Here is a 15051-nt window from a genome sequence, read left to right on the forward strand (position 1 = left end):
GTGCGAGAGGGTAATAGGAAATAAAAATAAAAACCCACAATTAGCAAGAGGCCTTGCCGCTGAGTAACACTTTCCATCCCAGTGGCTGAAAGGGCCGGGAGTGAATGTTTAAGAGACTTCCTTCAAAAAGATTTCCTGGCTCCTTCCTTCTCCTTTCTGTTTTTCCTTCATCTCTTCTGACTCCCCCCTTCTCCATGTGTCGTTAGTTTGAAATCATTCACAGGGAATATTTTTTGCTCTCCTTCTAGGGCCAGTAGGATTTCTGTGTGATCCGCACATGCCAGTGTGGCTTTAAACCTTTCTTTGTCACCTGCAAATGGACACGGACTGAATCCTTGAAATTCCAGCTTCTCCTGTGGACCTATAGAGAGAGGGATTTTGTTTTCTCCCTGTCACTGACCTTTGGAGGTTGGGGTTGGCGGGGGGACAGGACAACGTGGAGCTGAGCTTCGGTTGCTGAATAGACTTCTCCAAGGTGGTTCATTTTCATTCCCAGACGTTGAGTTCCAATTATAAGTTCATGAAGGACAGCTGTCCCCTCTGTGTTATTCACCTTAACTCCCAGGGCATCAGGAGAATGAGGCTCTAGGAAAGGATAGTGTTGGGTCACGTGAAAGCCGGGCTGAGCCACCTCCTGGTGGAGTGCAGTGAACAGTCCACACAGCAGCCTCGACGCCTCTTGGTAAGACTTGGGGGAGGTGGTCCACGGCCCCCAGAACTTTCTGCTGCTTATGTCTACGGAGTCTGTGAAGTCAAAAGGCCCAGCCAAAAGAGGAACCGTGGCCAGGGAGATCACAATGAGAATACGAAGGGCCAAGGAGGATGTGGGAAACCTGTTAGGTCACCTAAGAGGAGCCAGTCGAAATTAAATCATATCCTGTCCTGTCAACTTGACAACATCAAAGCACAGAAGAAAGGCTTGTGTGTAGGCTGGTTCAGGGATTCTGGCAGTTTCTCATCGGTATTTGCAGGACAGCGCGTCCTTCATTCCCAGAGTGGGGGAAAGAATCTGTCAAGCCATGGTCAGTTTTAAAGATCCCTAAGGTTCCTTTACTTGATGGATCTTGTGGTGAAACTGAGATGAAACCTTTGAGGAGACTGGGATTATGGAAGCAGAGTCTTGGTGTCCGTGTTCTCCAGCACCATAGGGTCTCAGGGCAGCTGCTCAGTCTGCTGAGCCCCGTTTGCAACTGTGGAGCAATACGGTAAAATGGGATCGCTGTGACCATACCTGCTGAATAGAAAGACAGGTTCTGACATCGGAGCAGGAGGGCTCAGGGTTGTGGGGATGTGATAAGCTAGATCAGTGTGGTGTAGACTGAGTCCCAGTGGCCGTGGGAAGTGCTGGGCCACTTCTAACCGCAGTGAGAGCGAGCTAGTGGGAGTGGGCATCCAGAGGAAGGGTGGCTTTGTATAACCTAGGTGCTCAGTAAATGTGGTGTGAGCGAATGCAAATCGTTAGAGCAGCCGCTTGAGTTTTGGAATCTGCATCACATACAGGAGCTTCAAAGTAAAGATCAGTAGGGCCAGAACCCCAGCAACCTCTGTATTATTGAGGCCAAAGAAGTTGGCCCCGTTAACCAACCAGATTTGATTTCCCCCAATCGTATCATGGCCTGATGTGGGAATTTGAAACTATGGGAGCAGTTTCTGAAGTTTTCTCTTGTTCTGGCTCCTTCCAAGATTAGAATTATTGGCTGAATGTTTTGGTGGGATGAGCAGAGGGGTCAAGGGGTGGAGGGAGGGAGGGTGGGTGCGCCTTCAGGAAGGAAGCGGAAGTTCTTTGTAACATGCGCCTTTCGTATATTTGCGTGTTTGCATAAATAATGTTTCTCCTCTCTCATCCTAGACACTTAGCACGGGGTCTTGATCTACATTGATCACATTTTATGACTCGAACTGGCAATCTTCCCCCCGGGACAAGACCTAACCAGGGTGTTCAGGAAACCATTAAGGAAAAATATGTAACCACACTCATTCCCAAACTCAATTGTTTGGTCTTAGCAGTGCTCAGATAAGAGATTTTCAAGCATAATTAATCCAAGCACTATTTAACGTGGCGTTGGCGATTCTTCCTAGCTGTGTTGGCCCCAAAGACACATTGGGAGCAGCAAGAGGAGGAAGACCTCTGGGCTGCCTTTGCTGGGCTTGTGAGGGTGTAATTATTATCCGCAGTTGCTTGATTCTTAGGGTGGCTCCCCAGTAGGTTAAGAAGTGTGAACACTAGGATCCTTACACTTTTAAGAGGAAATGTTCCTTTGTTGTTTTGCCTAATTGCCAAGGCCACTCTTTGAAGCGGTCAATGGTAAATATGTCTCAACATGTTCTTCTTGATGAAAAGTAACAGTGTCAATAATGAGCTTCAGAATCTGCATGCGGAATGGGGAAGACGCAGAGAAGAGCAGGACAGGTAGTTAAGTTTCATTACCTACCCGCCTCTCCCTCCCAGGTGGGTTTAAGCTCGGGTTGGAGGATTCAGAGGACCAGCAGTGCTCCCTCCAGTCTGTCTCCATGCCCCCAGGTCCTGGTGGAGGCTTTGGGCCGCTCTTCTGCAAGACCATAAGAAAGAGAATTGAAATTGGAGATCGCTCCCCAGGCCTCTAGGATTTGAGGACTTCCCAGTATGAAATAGGCTTCTCAAATCTTCCCCTTAGTAAAATGAGTCACTTAGGAGGGAATTTCTTTGATGGGATCACTGTCTACATCGTGCCCTCTGAGTCGGAAGGTCAAGGGAGGCTTAGCACACAGCCTGAGGACAGCTCTGAGGGTGCCAGCTAAGGCAACGCCCTGCCCGGCCGCAGGCAGGACCTCCTGTGTGCGGCTCTGCATCTGCAGTGGCCGCCTGTCTTCATGCCCTTGCTGATGGCTCCACCTTCCAGCATCCATTCCTGCTTTATCAGGGATCCCCTGCTCTCCTCCACTCAAAAAGCTACTTATGCTAATGACCAGGGGAGGAACTCGCTGAGCCTGGGCTGGTGAGTGTGTAAGTGTATGCGAGTCAACTAGCGAGCGCACACATGCACGTGAGTTTGTGTGTGTGTTGCTCTATTAACAAGTCTGTAAAGGGAGGCCCTTGTTTGTTTTGTCATGTGCCAGTTCCAGAGCCTCGAGCCAGAGTGAGCTGTGCGGGTGAGCCCACCGCCTGGCACTCTTCTTACCGATAGGAAAACACTCTTCAGTGAGTCACTTGGAGATGCCTGCTGGGTCCCGTTCCTGAGCAAGGCTCCTCTGGCTTCCCTATCACCCTTGAATGCCGGTTGGAGGAGTGACTGGAGAGGGCATATTTCCTCCATCCTGCAGAGTTGCTTGGGGTTTCCCAGAGCTACAGGTAGCTGCCACAGGAGCAGAACCACGCTAATGTGTTCACTGTTAGTACTCATGTAGATGAAAATGTATCAAAGAAAGCCTAAGGCCTGTGCCGCCTTCTTTTTTTTAAAAAAAATATAAATGTATATGTGTGTGTGTGTGTGTGTGTGTGTGTGTATATATATATATATATATATATATATATATTTCTTTTTAGTTGAAGTTGGACACAGTATCTTTATTTATTTATTTTTATATGGTGTTGAGGATCGAACCCAGCACCTCGAGCGTGCTAGGTGAGCACTCCACCACTGAGCCACAACCCCAGCCCATGTGCCTGTTCCCGGGCTTCAGGTGCAAATAAATCCCCTGCCCAAGTTCAGTGTTCCTGGATCTGTGTAGCTTTGCACTATAGCGGTTACTTCTGATATTTAGATAATGTTCTGCTGGTTAAGAACTACCTAATATAAGTTTGGGACCCCTAGCAGCTTCATTTTTTAGTTGTGCTGCGAGCATGGCTTTATTGACCCTTCCCAAGAGGCAGAAGCCCAGTTCGCTTTCATACAGTCTACATCTGATCTCATGACCCCCCGATAGGCTCATATTTAGGAATTTGCTTGGCTTTCTGGAGTCTTGCTGCATTGACCTGTGGTTGGATGGCTGGATAGCGGGCTGCCTCTATAGACATCATACTTTCCAGAATTTTGGAATGAGGGATAATATATCTGATATCATAAACCATAAAATACTGAAATAATCAGGTAGTGTATTCATAATTTGGATTATTGTGTCTTTTGTGATTACATTTATAACTTTAAGATGTCTCCGAGAAAGAGAAGATGGACTATTAAATAGATATCCCCAGACTCCACGCGGAGTACTGTGTGAGGACTAAACAGAAACGTAGGGTGAATTTTGCCCTCAGGCAGCTTATAGTCAAGTTGTAGAGCTAAAAGCAACCAACATGAAACAGGAGATTCTGTTTCAGTGGTGTGGTCTGACCAGGACTATAGGAGTACAGAGAGGAGACAGATGTTTGTGAACTTCATTGACAGTAGAGGATTTTATTGCCTAAGTGAAACTTGAACTTGTGCTTCTTAAAGGGTAAATGTGGAGGAAGAGAAAGATGTTTAAGGGCCCTGGGATTGTAGGAACAGAGACAAGAACACAGACGAACAGGGAGATGATGGAAAGGAGACCCTCCTAGTTGCAGGGAAGCAAGACAGATGATTGAATAGCACATGAGTCCCATTCCCCCTTTTAGCCATGGTTTTACTTTGTGGTTTCAGTTACCCAAGATCAATGGTGATCTGAAAACATTAAATAGAAAATTCCAGAAATAAACAATCCATAAGTTTTAAATCGTGAGCTCTTTTGAATAGTGGGATGAAATGTCATGCCATCCGTCTGGTCTGGGACGTGAATCATCCCTTTGTCTAGTGTATCCATACTCTGTGTGCTACCCACCTGTCCATCGTTTAGTAGCCTTCTCATTTATCCATTATTATAGTATTGCAAGGCTGGTAACCCTTATTTTACCTAAAAATGGCCCCAAAGAATAAGAGCAGCGAGGTTGACAATTCAGATACGCCAAAAGAGAGCCATAAAATGCTTCCTTTAAGTGAAAAGGTGAAAGTTTTCTACTTAAGGAAAGAAAAAGAACCTGTATGCTGAGGTGGCCAAGATCTATGGTGAGAACCAATTTTCCACCCATGAAATTGTGAAGAAAGAAAAAGAAAACTCACACCGGTTTTGCTGTCACACCTCCAACTGTAAAAGTTACAGGTGGCCACAGTATGTGATAAGTGCTTCATTAACATTGAAAAGGCATTAAATTAGAGGGTTTGGTAGTGTCTTCAGTTATAGGTATCCACTGGGGGTGGAAGAGCCTCAGAACTGATCCCCCAGGGATGAAGGGACGCAGCTGTAGGATGGCGGGGTAGAACTTAAGTCTGACCATTTTGGCAGTTGGTTTTTGGGCAGGGCAGCCACCTGATGAGCGTGACTCTGTGAAGTCTAAGCGGGTCTCTCCTTTCTGTTTTCTGCAATCCCAGGTTCCTTCCAGGGAGATGAGGGCAGTCACCAAGGGGCACTTCCCTTTGGAAATGATGAGCCGGGCTGAGTTGTGAGTGATGGAAAGCCGGCCACTTACAGACATCCTGTGGTCTGCTGAAAGGAGCAGATGCATATTCAGGCGATAAGTCCGGAATGGAAATATTTGTTTGGGGAGTCAACTCATGATTTCAGTAATTGAAACCACAGAAGTAGTTAAGGTAGTTGATGGACAGAGATAAGAGCAGAGAACCAGGGAGGGGAGCGAGCTGATGCACGGTGGGATGGGAGACTGAGGCGGGGGCTTTCTGTGGGCTGCAGGGTAGTGACTTTTATGGAATGAGTGGAAAAGCATATCTTGGAGAGCTGTAGGAACAGGAAGAGAGCAGGCAGTATGGGAGGTCAGAGAAGCAGGAGGTGAGCCAGATGAGAAGCGAGAGGTGGGGGGAGATTTTAAGGAGTCACGAAGATGAATGTGCAAGTGGGGAAGCCATTGACCCAGACTAGGGGGACATGGGTGACCTTGGAGAGAGGACCAACTCTTGAGAGACGCAGGGGGTCCTAGTCCACTTGAAGCAGATGCCCGGTCCTCGCCGCTTCCTTTCATTAAGCCCCACAGTTGGTTCCACTTCAGAAGAGTGACACACTGTCGCCCTATGTCATCGTGTAAGTGAGGAGGAACTCGCCAGCCATCTGAGAGACTGTTGTTGAGGAAGTGAAGCAGTAGGCAGAGTCCACTGTTCCAAAGAGTCGAGATCTGAAGACAGACAGAGAATGTGGTCTAAACCATGAAGTGAGTAGGTGGGACTCTGGTTTGGGAGCTCAAGGGACAGTGGACGGTGGCAGTGGGAGTCATGGGAGGGACTGCCAGCAAAATGCTATAAAGCCTTTCAATTAATCACTAAGAAAAAGGACCTCTACCTCCCCATAGAAACATAGGCAATTTAGATAACTACAGACAGCGTCTGTCTTACTAGCAAACAACGTAAGTTAAAATGAGACGCCTTTTCTTACCTGCCAGATTGACACTTCTTTTAAAAAAATTTTTTTTAGTTGTCATTGGACACAATATCTTTATTTTATTTATGTATTTTTATGTGGTGCTGAGGACCGAACCCAGCACCTTGCATGTCCTAGGTGAGCACTCTAATGCTGAGCCACATCCCCAGCTCCAACTTTTTTTTTTTTTTTTTAAAGGAAATAATGCCCATGGTAGACGAAGATGCAGAAAAACTGATGCTCACGTACAGCTACAAGTGGGAGTTGGAAGGGCTTTCCTGGAGGACAGGTTGGCACATGCCAGCATCTTAAATGTTCCTAGCTTTTGAGCCAACATTTCTGCTTCCAGAAATGTGTCCTAAGGAAACAGAGGCAGAATGCCGAGCCTAAGCAGCTAAGTTTCCCAAGTAGTAAGGGAGGACTTAACTGGATTCAGAGGCCGACTAAACACAACCTGTACTCTCTAAGCCTTAGTGTCCTCAGAACGGGCCATTGAAGGACCAAATGAAATAATAACCTTTAAAAGGTTCTCAGATCTATGCTTAGTCCTACTAGGTAGACAGCATTGGAGATGCTGCTTATTTTTATTATTTTGTTGTTCTTTGTCTGCAAAGAGTTGTGGGCATTTATTGTAGAATTAATAGCAAAATATTGACAAGTATTTAAATGTCTACTAGTAGCACTCAGTAAACTTGTGCTGTGTCTGCAGGATGCAGTGTTACACAGCTGTCTGTCCCAACTTACGGGGAATGTTTAATGTCACATTTAAAATTGCATGCTGTCTCAAGTTAAAAGGGCAGCTCACATAAGGAGCAGTGCAATCCAAGGTGGATGAAGAAAATCTGTAACTGAGGACAATGCAGAGCACTAGAACCTGAGAAACCAACTACCTACCTGTTGGTTCTCCAGCTGTCTGTTGGTGGAATTACAAGTGATTTTAACTTTAGCTTTTGAATACCTTTGTACGTATCTAAAAATTTTTTTAAAATAATGAACTCATACTACTGTAATCAGCGGAAGTTATCTGAGATAAATTCAACCTTGTGAGATACCAGACTAAAACCGTAATGGGCCAGATGGTGGTTTTACATCATCTCCTAGTTTGTACTGCACAGCCCAGTAGCAAGGGTGGAGAGATCAGAGAGGGGATCTTTGGAGAGGGACTTTGAAGAAGTTGGGAGGAGATGAAAAAGTTTTGGGTGCTAGCAAAGGACATTTTAAATATTGGTTACAATTAGTGGAGGGAGGTGTCTGGTTTAGCCCGGAAGGCGCCAGGGGATGGGTGAAGATTGGGGTGTGTGAGCTGTGCACCTGCCAGGGAGGTGGGGCCCATTGACGGAGTGGAGAGTTGAAGCTACTGTGGTTGGAGAAATGAGGGCTGGCTTCAGATCTGGGAGGAATCGGTGCTTTGTGATGATTAAATCCAGGTCAGAAGCACCGTTCAGGCCAGTGGTGGGCAAAGGATGCTGAAAACCTCCACATGACTTAGGTGCACATTTCCAAGAGTAGCTAAGCGTTGGGAAGCATATACGGGGTAGCCGATTCAATTGTCCCTAAATCTGTTACTTAGCACAAGGCAAGAGTAGAAGTAATAGTGGATCTGTCTTGCTTTTTAATCTATATACATAGTAAAAATCTTTTTAAATTCCCCTAACTGCCAGCTGTTCTCTTGCTGCCCATGCAGGAAAGACGGGTTCCCAGCACTGGCTCTGCTTCTGATCTCGTGGCTACCAGTCCCCTCCCCACCAGCCCCCGCTGTCACCAGAATATCGCCGTGGTTGTGGGTTCCTTACAGAATGGACTGAGCTAGCAGTTTTCACTTCCAGGCTGATTTATGTTCATGCTGGAAATAGCACAGATGCACTTATTAGCAAACATGAAGTCCAGGGTCTGGATGGTTCTCTGGCCCTTCCAGGCAATGGACCTCCTACAGCATGAGGGACCTGTTCAAGCACGTGTATTCTCTGACCTGGCCACAGTTACGGAATCCTTCTTAAGGCTGCTGGGAAATTGTTACCAAGCAGATGAAATCTCACCTATTTATGGTTTAACACTTATTGACTTATATGCAGCCGTAGTAGACAAACACTGTTATTGTATAAAGCACAGAATGGAATTGGATATGGTCCTTCTGTGGATTCCAAGTTAAACAGATGTGGGTAGTATTTCGCTGCCCCTTGAATGAGGTTTCTACTTCTCTTCGCTGCCTTTGGGGTTTTCTTCTGAGGAGGTGGAGTCAGCAAGGGGATCGTGTGTTCAGTGCCGTGTGTTTTCCTCTTTTTTCCATCTGGGCTTGGCAATGTGCATGCCGCAGGAGGGCTTTTCTGGTGGCTGCTCTTATGCTCTTGTTTGCAGCTGCTTTTCACTGAGTTGGGGAAGTCTACCCGTAGAGTTCAGGGCCAGGGGTGTTTTGAGTAAATGGTCCAGTGTTGTATTACTTGAAATTGTGCCCAAGTTAGAATGGCCATTTATTTGTCCTCTCCAACCAGGGAGCTCTACCTGGAAGCCACCAGACTACAGGAAGGGAAGACCAGTTTCCTATTCTGGTCTGCCTACCCCTCCCTGTCCAGCCTCCCAGCCTCCCTCCCTTCATGACACTGTGCCCAGAGTGAATTTCCCATAAAGATAAGGAGTGTCTTGGCGATTCGTATGTATTTTTGGAGACTTACTGTGTAGAGTTTCTTCTTTTATACGATGTCAGGTGTACGGGAAAGTTGTAAGGTTTGAACAAAGATTTCTCATCCCTTTTCCAGACTCCTCTATGTTAGGGTTACCTCATATGCACCCCGCCCCCCCCCCCTGTGTACAGACACACATGTTTCTGGGCACACAGGTGCACACTCTCACGTCTTTCCCTAAGCTGTTTGGAAAGTGAGAGATCATGCCCCTTCACCTCTGAACATGCCAGACTCTCTTACGTAACCACAGCACACTTATCAAAATTAGGAAATTAACATTCACATTTATTATTAGCCCACCTACAGACCTTATTCAGATTTCGCCAGCTGTCCCAGTTATGTCCTTTATAGGAAAAGAAAATAAATCCCAGATGAGGTGTGATGTTTGTTTGTCACACCTCTCTAGTCGCCTTGAATCTGACACCGGGTTTCCGACTGCCTTTCTGGTTCTTGACGCTGACATTTCTGAAGAGCGTAGGACATTTTGTAGACGTTCCTCAATTTGGGTCTGTCTGATGTTCCCCCTTGATGAGGCTCAGCTTTTGCATCTCTGCAGGAATGCCGGGGGACGGGATGGGGGGCTCTTCTCAGTGCATCCTGTCAGGAGGCACGTGATGTCTGTTTGTCTCATTGCCTCCGCTGTGAACTTTGATCACTTGATTAAGGTGATGCCTGCCAGATTTCTCCACTGTCAAGTTATTGTTTTTCCTTCTGTAATTAGTAAGTGTCTGTGGGGAGATTCTCCGAGACTGTGAAAACTCACATTCCTTAGTTTCAGCCTCTACCAATTCTTTCCTGAATGGATTGTCAACCACGATCATAGTTCCTAAAGTTTGGTTTTCTGACTCCACAATTTTTTTTTTTGCATTTTTTCATTGGCTTTCCACCCTAAGGAAGAACTTTTCTCTCTTCCTGTATTTATTATTATTTCTAGAAAGAATAGAATTATGAATTCTTGAACGTGGTGGCCAAAGAAGAAACAAAACCTTGACCCTCTAGTTTTCTTGCTCATGTAGTCCCAGGTGTGGCTGGTGGGAGCCCTCCAGACTGCTCTGTGTCCTTTGGGCACAAGGTGCTCCAAGCTCACTGCTAACACTCTCCCTGATCCTGCCCAAGAACTGGCTGTTTCACCAAAGATCTCTGGTTCCATTGAATCAAGAATGGTTACCCCAGGCATTATTATTTCTGCTTTTTCTTTTTCTGTAAAGTGAATCCAGCCTTATATGGTAGGTAAGTGCTGTACCAGTGACCACTTAGTTCCACTTCCAGCACAAACCAGGCATTTCTCAAACTATGACAGGGTTGGGGTGGGGAGAGAAACCCACCAAGAATGTGTTCCGAGATCATCATTTTTCTTCTTCAAGTGTTGTCAATTCTCCCGTGACCTTAGTTTCCCCCATTGTTTTATTAAGCATCTCTTATATCCTGGATGCAGAGGATGCTGAGATGAATGACACGTGGAGCCTAATCTCATGCTGCTCACAGGTACAGGAGCAGATAACCAATCACAGCAGAGTGATGGCCCCAGAATCACAGGCTGCTACCACGTGCAAAACAGAGGAGGTTAAACCTGGCAGAATAACTCCATTGCCCGCCCTGGAATGAAAAGAATCTTCACCTTTCAAAGGCTGCCTAATGGAACCTCCTGACCACAGCAGAATCCCCTTCTCCATTTTCAAAACCAGGGAGTGTAGTGTTTTTGCAGTGGAAACATTCCATTTGAACTTTTGATAATTTTGAGAAAGATTTTCATTTATTTTGAACTGAACTCTTAATTCCCTAGGAATTCCTCTCATTCCTTAGCTCCACCCTGAAGCTAGGTAGAAGACACCGCATCCTCTGTGTATGTGACGGGCAGGGTTTCGTGTAATTGAGTCGTCTTGCCGTATGGTGGAACTTCTCTCTGCTGTGCTCTTGAGCTGTTCGCGGTCAGGTCAGCCATTCTGAGATGCTGTAGGTATCCCTGCTACAGGATTACCCAGAGTGGATTACCACATTCTTCACACAGACAGAGAATCATGATAGTGCTGTGAACCTGTTGATATCCAGCGGGTACAGAGCACACCTTTTGCCAGAGGTTATGTTTCTTCTTTGGCCACCACGTTCACTTTGGGCTTCTGCAGAATCTGTAGTCAAGTAAAACCCCTAGGTGGTGGTTGTTTTTGTTTGTGTTTTGTTTTGCATGAACTGCTATCAGTCTGAATCTCCCACCCTTTGTTGTTTTAGCTGACTGCCTGAACTTAAATAGAGGGCTTCATATTTATCTTTTTAAAAATTTCCTCTTGTTGTTTGGGCTTGCTCTTTCAGCTGACTGAGGTCTTTTTTTCCCCCCAGTCTTGGCTTCACCAATTAGCATATTAGTGATTCCTGTTACTTAATGTGCTCTGTATGTTGATGTGCACACTTGGTCTCATTCCTCAAGTAGCTGACTTAAATGAACAGAACAGACAAGAGAGAGTGTCCCGTGGCATGTTACTGAACTCTCTAACCTTTAGATGATGCCATTAGCCACCTATAAAATCCTGACTTTATTATCTGAAGATTTTTTTTCCATCCTGGATATAAGGAAATGATAAATTTTGAGATACCTTATTAAAATTTTTTAAAAAATGACTTTTTTTGTTGTTGTTGTTGTTTCTTTGGTACCAGGGATTGAACCCAGGGGCGCCTAACCACTGATCCACATCTCTGGCCCTTTTTATTTTTCATTTTGAGACAGGGTCTCACTAAGTTGCTTAGGACCTTGCTAAGTTGCTGAGGCTGGCTTTGAACTTGTGATTCTCCTACCTCAGCCTCCTGAGCTGAGATTATAGGCATGCACCACTGCTCCCAATGTTGTTGTTTTTTAACTGCATTTCTCAGATCAGTGAGTCTAAGCAAGGCTGTTTTCTGTTTCTTTTGTGTGGGTTTTCTGAGTTTCCCATTTCTTAGCTGCGGCTGCCCTTCCCCACCTTGTCCCCTTCCACCTGTCTGAAGGTATCCATGTGAAGAAGTACCCTTGAGTCCTCCAGCATCACTCCCCCCAGGAAAGGAAAGGGCATTTGGGGGTGGGCGTGGCTGTGTTCTTTCACATTAGCAGTCCTGGTAGCTTGATCCTAGTCCCAGGTACTAAAGATTGAATGTGAACACTGGATATCACATCTGTTCTTGTCTTGGGAAGTAGACATTGTCCTTCAGGACGTACAACCTTGGGCAATCTCAGTTTTTCTATCTTTAAAATGGGAATAAAATAGCCCCCATGTCATAGAGCGGTTATCAGGATCGAGGTGGGCTTGAGCCCACAGGCCTTCCCACAGTGCCTGACTCAGGAAAGCCATGGCTGCAGTTACGAGGCTTTAACTTTAAAAAGCTTTGGGAAATAAAGGCACAGAAGAGGAAATGAAGTCATCTATAACCTCCTCTCCTAGAAATTGCTGTCGTAAAAATTTTGATAGAAATACCTCATGTTTTTATATGCATACCCATATATGCTTCGTTCACTTAGCATCTGATCATTTTCCCATGCCCATAAACAATTTCTTTGAAGAAATCATTTTTTTTTACAACAACACATGGAGCTCTGTACACTGTAACTTATTTAGTCTCTGTTTTTGCCTGATTATTTCCATCATTTTTTTTTCTGTTATGAATAATCCTATATCTCCAAATAAGGTTGTTTCCTTGGGATAAATTCCTAGGATGGAGAAATCGCTGAGTCAAAGGGCTTGTGCACCTTTGGGGCTCCTGCTGTCCTGCGGGGTGCCCGTGGGAAGGCAGTATGTGCTTCATCTCCCTGGGACAGGGCAGGAGCACCCAGAGTTTCCAGACCAGTGGTCTCTGGGGATACCCTGTGGGTTTTTCATGGAGGCAACAGTTTCTGGCTGTCTCTATTCTCTTTGTTTTTTCTTTCCTTCCCTTTGTTTCCCTTCTTGGTTTTCTGCCAAAGAGCCCCTTGTGAAAGGACCGCCTAATTAACCCTGTGCTAATTAACAATTTAAAATTACACAGTGCGACTGTTCATGTTTAATTCTCTGGGAGCTGGAGCAACAGCAGGGGCCCCCTCCCCTCCCTCATAACCGCCTCCCCTCGCCGGCCTCTGTAACTGTTGCTTTCTCCCCTTTTCTAGTCTTCTCCATAACTGTCTCCTTCTGGAAATGCCATAGAACTGTCACAGCACATCTTTTTAGCTTAGGGAAGGGAGAGGGACGCCTTGATTAACAGGGGCCCACGGGGCACATGGTATAGTTTTATCCTTCTGTGGGCGCAGACTTTGAAAAGTAGAAGCGAATACCTGCAGAGATGGGGTGGGCTTCGCCGGGGGAACTGCATACACTGGGAGATGGATAAGGGGTGGGGTGTTCTTGATGAAGGTGTCAGAACTTTTCTTCTGAAGTTTCCAGTGGCAGATTTAAAGGCTCAGAAGACAGGGGGAGAGGGAGAGGGAGAGGGAGAGAGAGGGACAAGGGTGCACATGTGCGCATATGTACGGATACTATCAAGATCCTTGTGTGTCTTGTCTTGGGTGTTGTCATTGGAGAGATGCACTTTATTAAAATCCGACTGAATTCTTAAACAATGGTAATGAGTGTAACACTGAGGGTTGCGAGAGCCCCCCTGGACATGTAAAGGGAAGTTGGGGTGTGTTCAGTGGAAGGAGAAGCAGGCTGCAGGAAGGGCTGAGGACTCGTGTGTGAGCCAGGGATGGGGACAGGGCACACAGCCTGGGGGGCCTGAGGAGAGAGGCACGCGACCTCTGGCTGGCGGGGCTGCCTGTGAAAGCGCGGGGACCCTCTTGGTTCCCAGGCTGCCCTCTGTAACTGAAGATCATTGATTTTACGGGAAACCGTGTTTACAGACAGAGTGCTGATCGACCTGCCGAGTTGACTTCTGCCTCCTTAAGTAAGAACTACCTTTTTCTTATTGACTGGCTGATAAACAGCGAGCTCGGCGGCCGGCTGGGTGGGAGAGTGGTGGATGCCCCGAGGTCCTTGAGCTGCAGGACCGGGCAGGATGAAGAGATTTCTTCATGTCAGGGCTCCTGTCCGCCTTGTCCATTCCCATCCCTGTACCTCCCAGGGACTGGGTGGTAGGGCTAAGGCTGACCCTTCACTGGTTACCTGGCAGTACAGGTGCCAAGCACAGATGAGCCAGCCACCTGGCCAAGATGTTGTGAGGCAGAGTCTCCAAGTTTGATTCACATTTCCTAAGAATGGTATTAAAAAATGCAGATTCTAATGGTAGGGGTTGCTGGGAGCTAAGTCTGCATTTCCCAAGCTCCCTACTGAGGACGGGGCTACTAGTCCATGAGCCACACTTGACTCTTTAGCAAGGTTGCCAAGGGTTCTGCTCCTCATGGCCACCATGCGTGGAAAGGAAGCCCAGAGCAAGCAGCATGGATCCAGAAATGAAATCCTCCTTTCCCACCTGTATCTCAGTGGGCCATCACCCCTGTGAATGAGCAGCCCTGGTGTCACCACCACAGGGTCATGTCTTTCAGAAGTTGTCATAATGTCATCAGGTCTTGACACTTTCTGCTTTGTAATAAAAAACTAAGGGCATTGTTTTTTTAAAGTCTGAGCTCCTTAGCTGGATAGTTTATGGAAGAGGAGGAGGAAGAAGAGAGCAGAGCAAGAAAAGCCCACCAATTAATTGGTAAACGCTTGCAGGTTTCTCTGGCCCAGCCCAGGCTGGAGAGGAGATTGGCTTTGCTGTCGATAAACAAGTCCCTGGTGCAGCATCAAAGCTGTTCTCCTTTATCAATCGTGGCCTCCCCTTCCCGCATGTTCCTGTAACTTACCAAGCATTTATGACATTGATTTTACAATTGGGCTGTTAACCCTCCCGCCCCTTCAGGCCTGCCAACCTTTTTGGCCTGAGCTGTCAATCAGATGTTGTCCAGCCAATCAGGAGCATCCTTAAGAAGAGCCTCTCTGGATTCTCACCTGTATCCCAGCTAAGCCTTGAGAGAAGTCCCATTGCATCTGCCATTGGATTTGGTTTAGTGTAGTCACCTCTGTTTCAAACGAACATGTCTTTT

The 15051-nt window shown here is 46.4% G+C and overlaps 1 protein-coding gene across 7 annotated transcripts in view; it reads left to right on the forward strand.

The window, feature by feature from the left end:
• The window catches only part of Zfhx3 (zinc finger homeobox 3), a 929635-nt gene that overhangs the window by 757234 nt on the left and 157350 nt on the right, over positions 1–15051 (forward strand). Inside the window, exon 1 of one of the 7 annotated variants that reach the window (XM_078032606.1) lies at positions 13482–13913. The exons of the other annotated variants lie outside the window; for them this stretch is intronic. The gene's annotated coding sequence lies outside the window, so the exon portion shown is untranslated. Of the gene's footprint in view, positions 1–13481; positions 13914–15051 lie in introns of those variants that run through there. 7 annotated transcript variants of the gene reach the window in all.

Source organism: Ictidomys tridecemlineatus, chromosome 15 (genome assembly GCF_052094955.1).
Source record: "Ictidomys tridecemlineatus isolate mIctTri1 chromosome 15, mIctTri1.hap1, whole genome shotgun sequence".
Lineage (NCBI taxonomy): Eukaryota > Metazoa > Chordata > Mammalia > Rodentia > Sciuridae > Ictidomys > Ictidomys tridecemlineatus.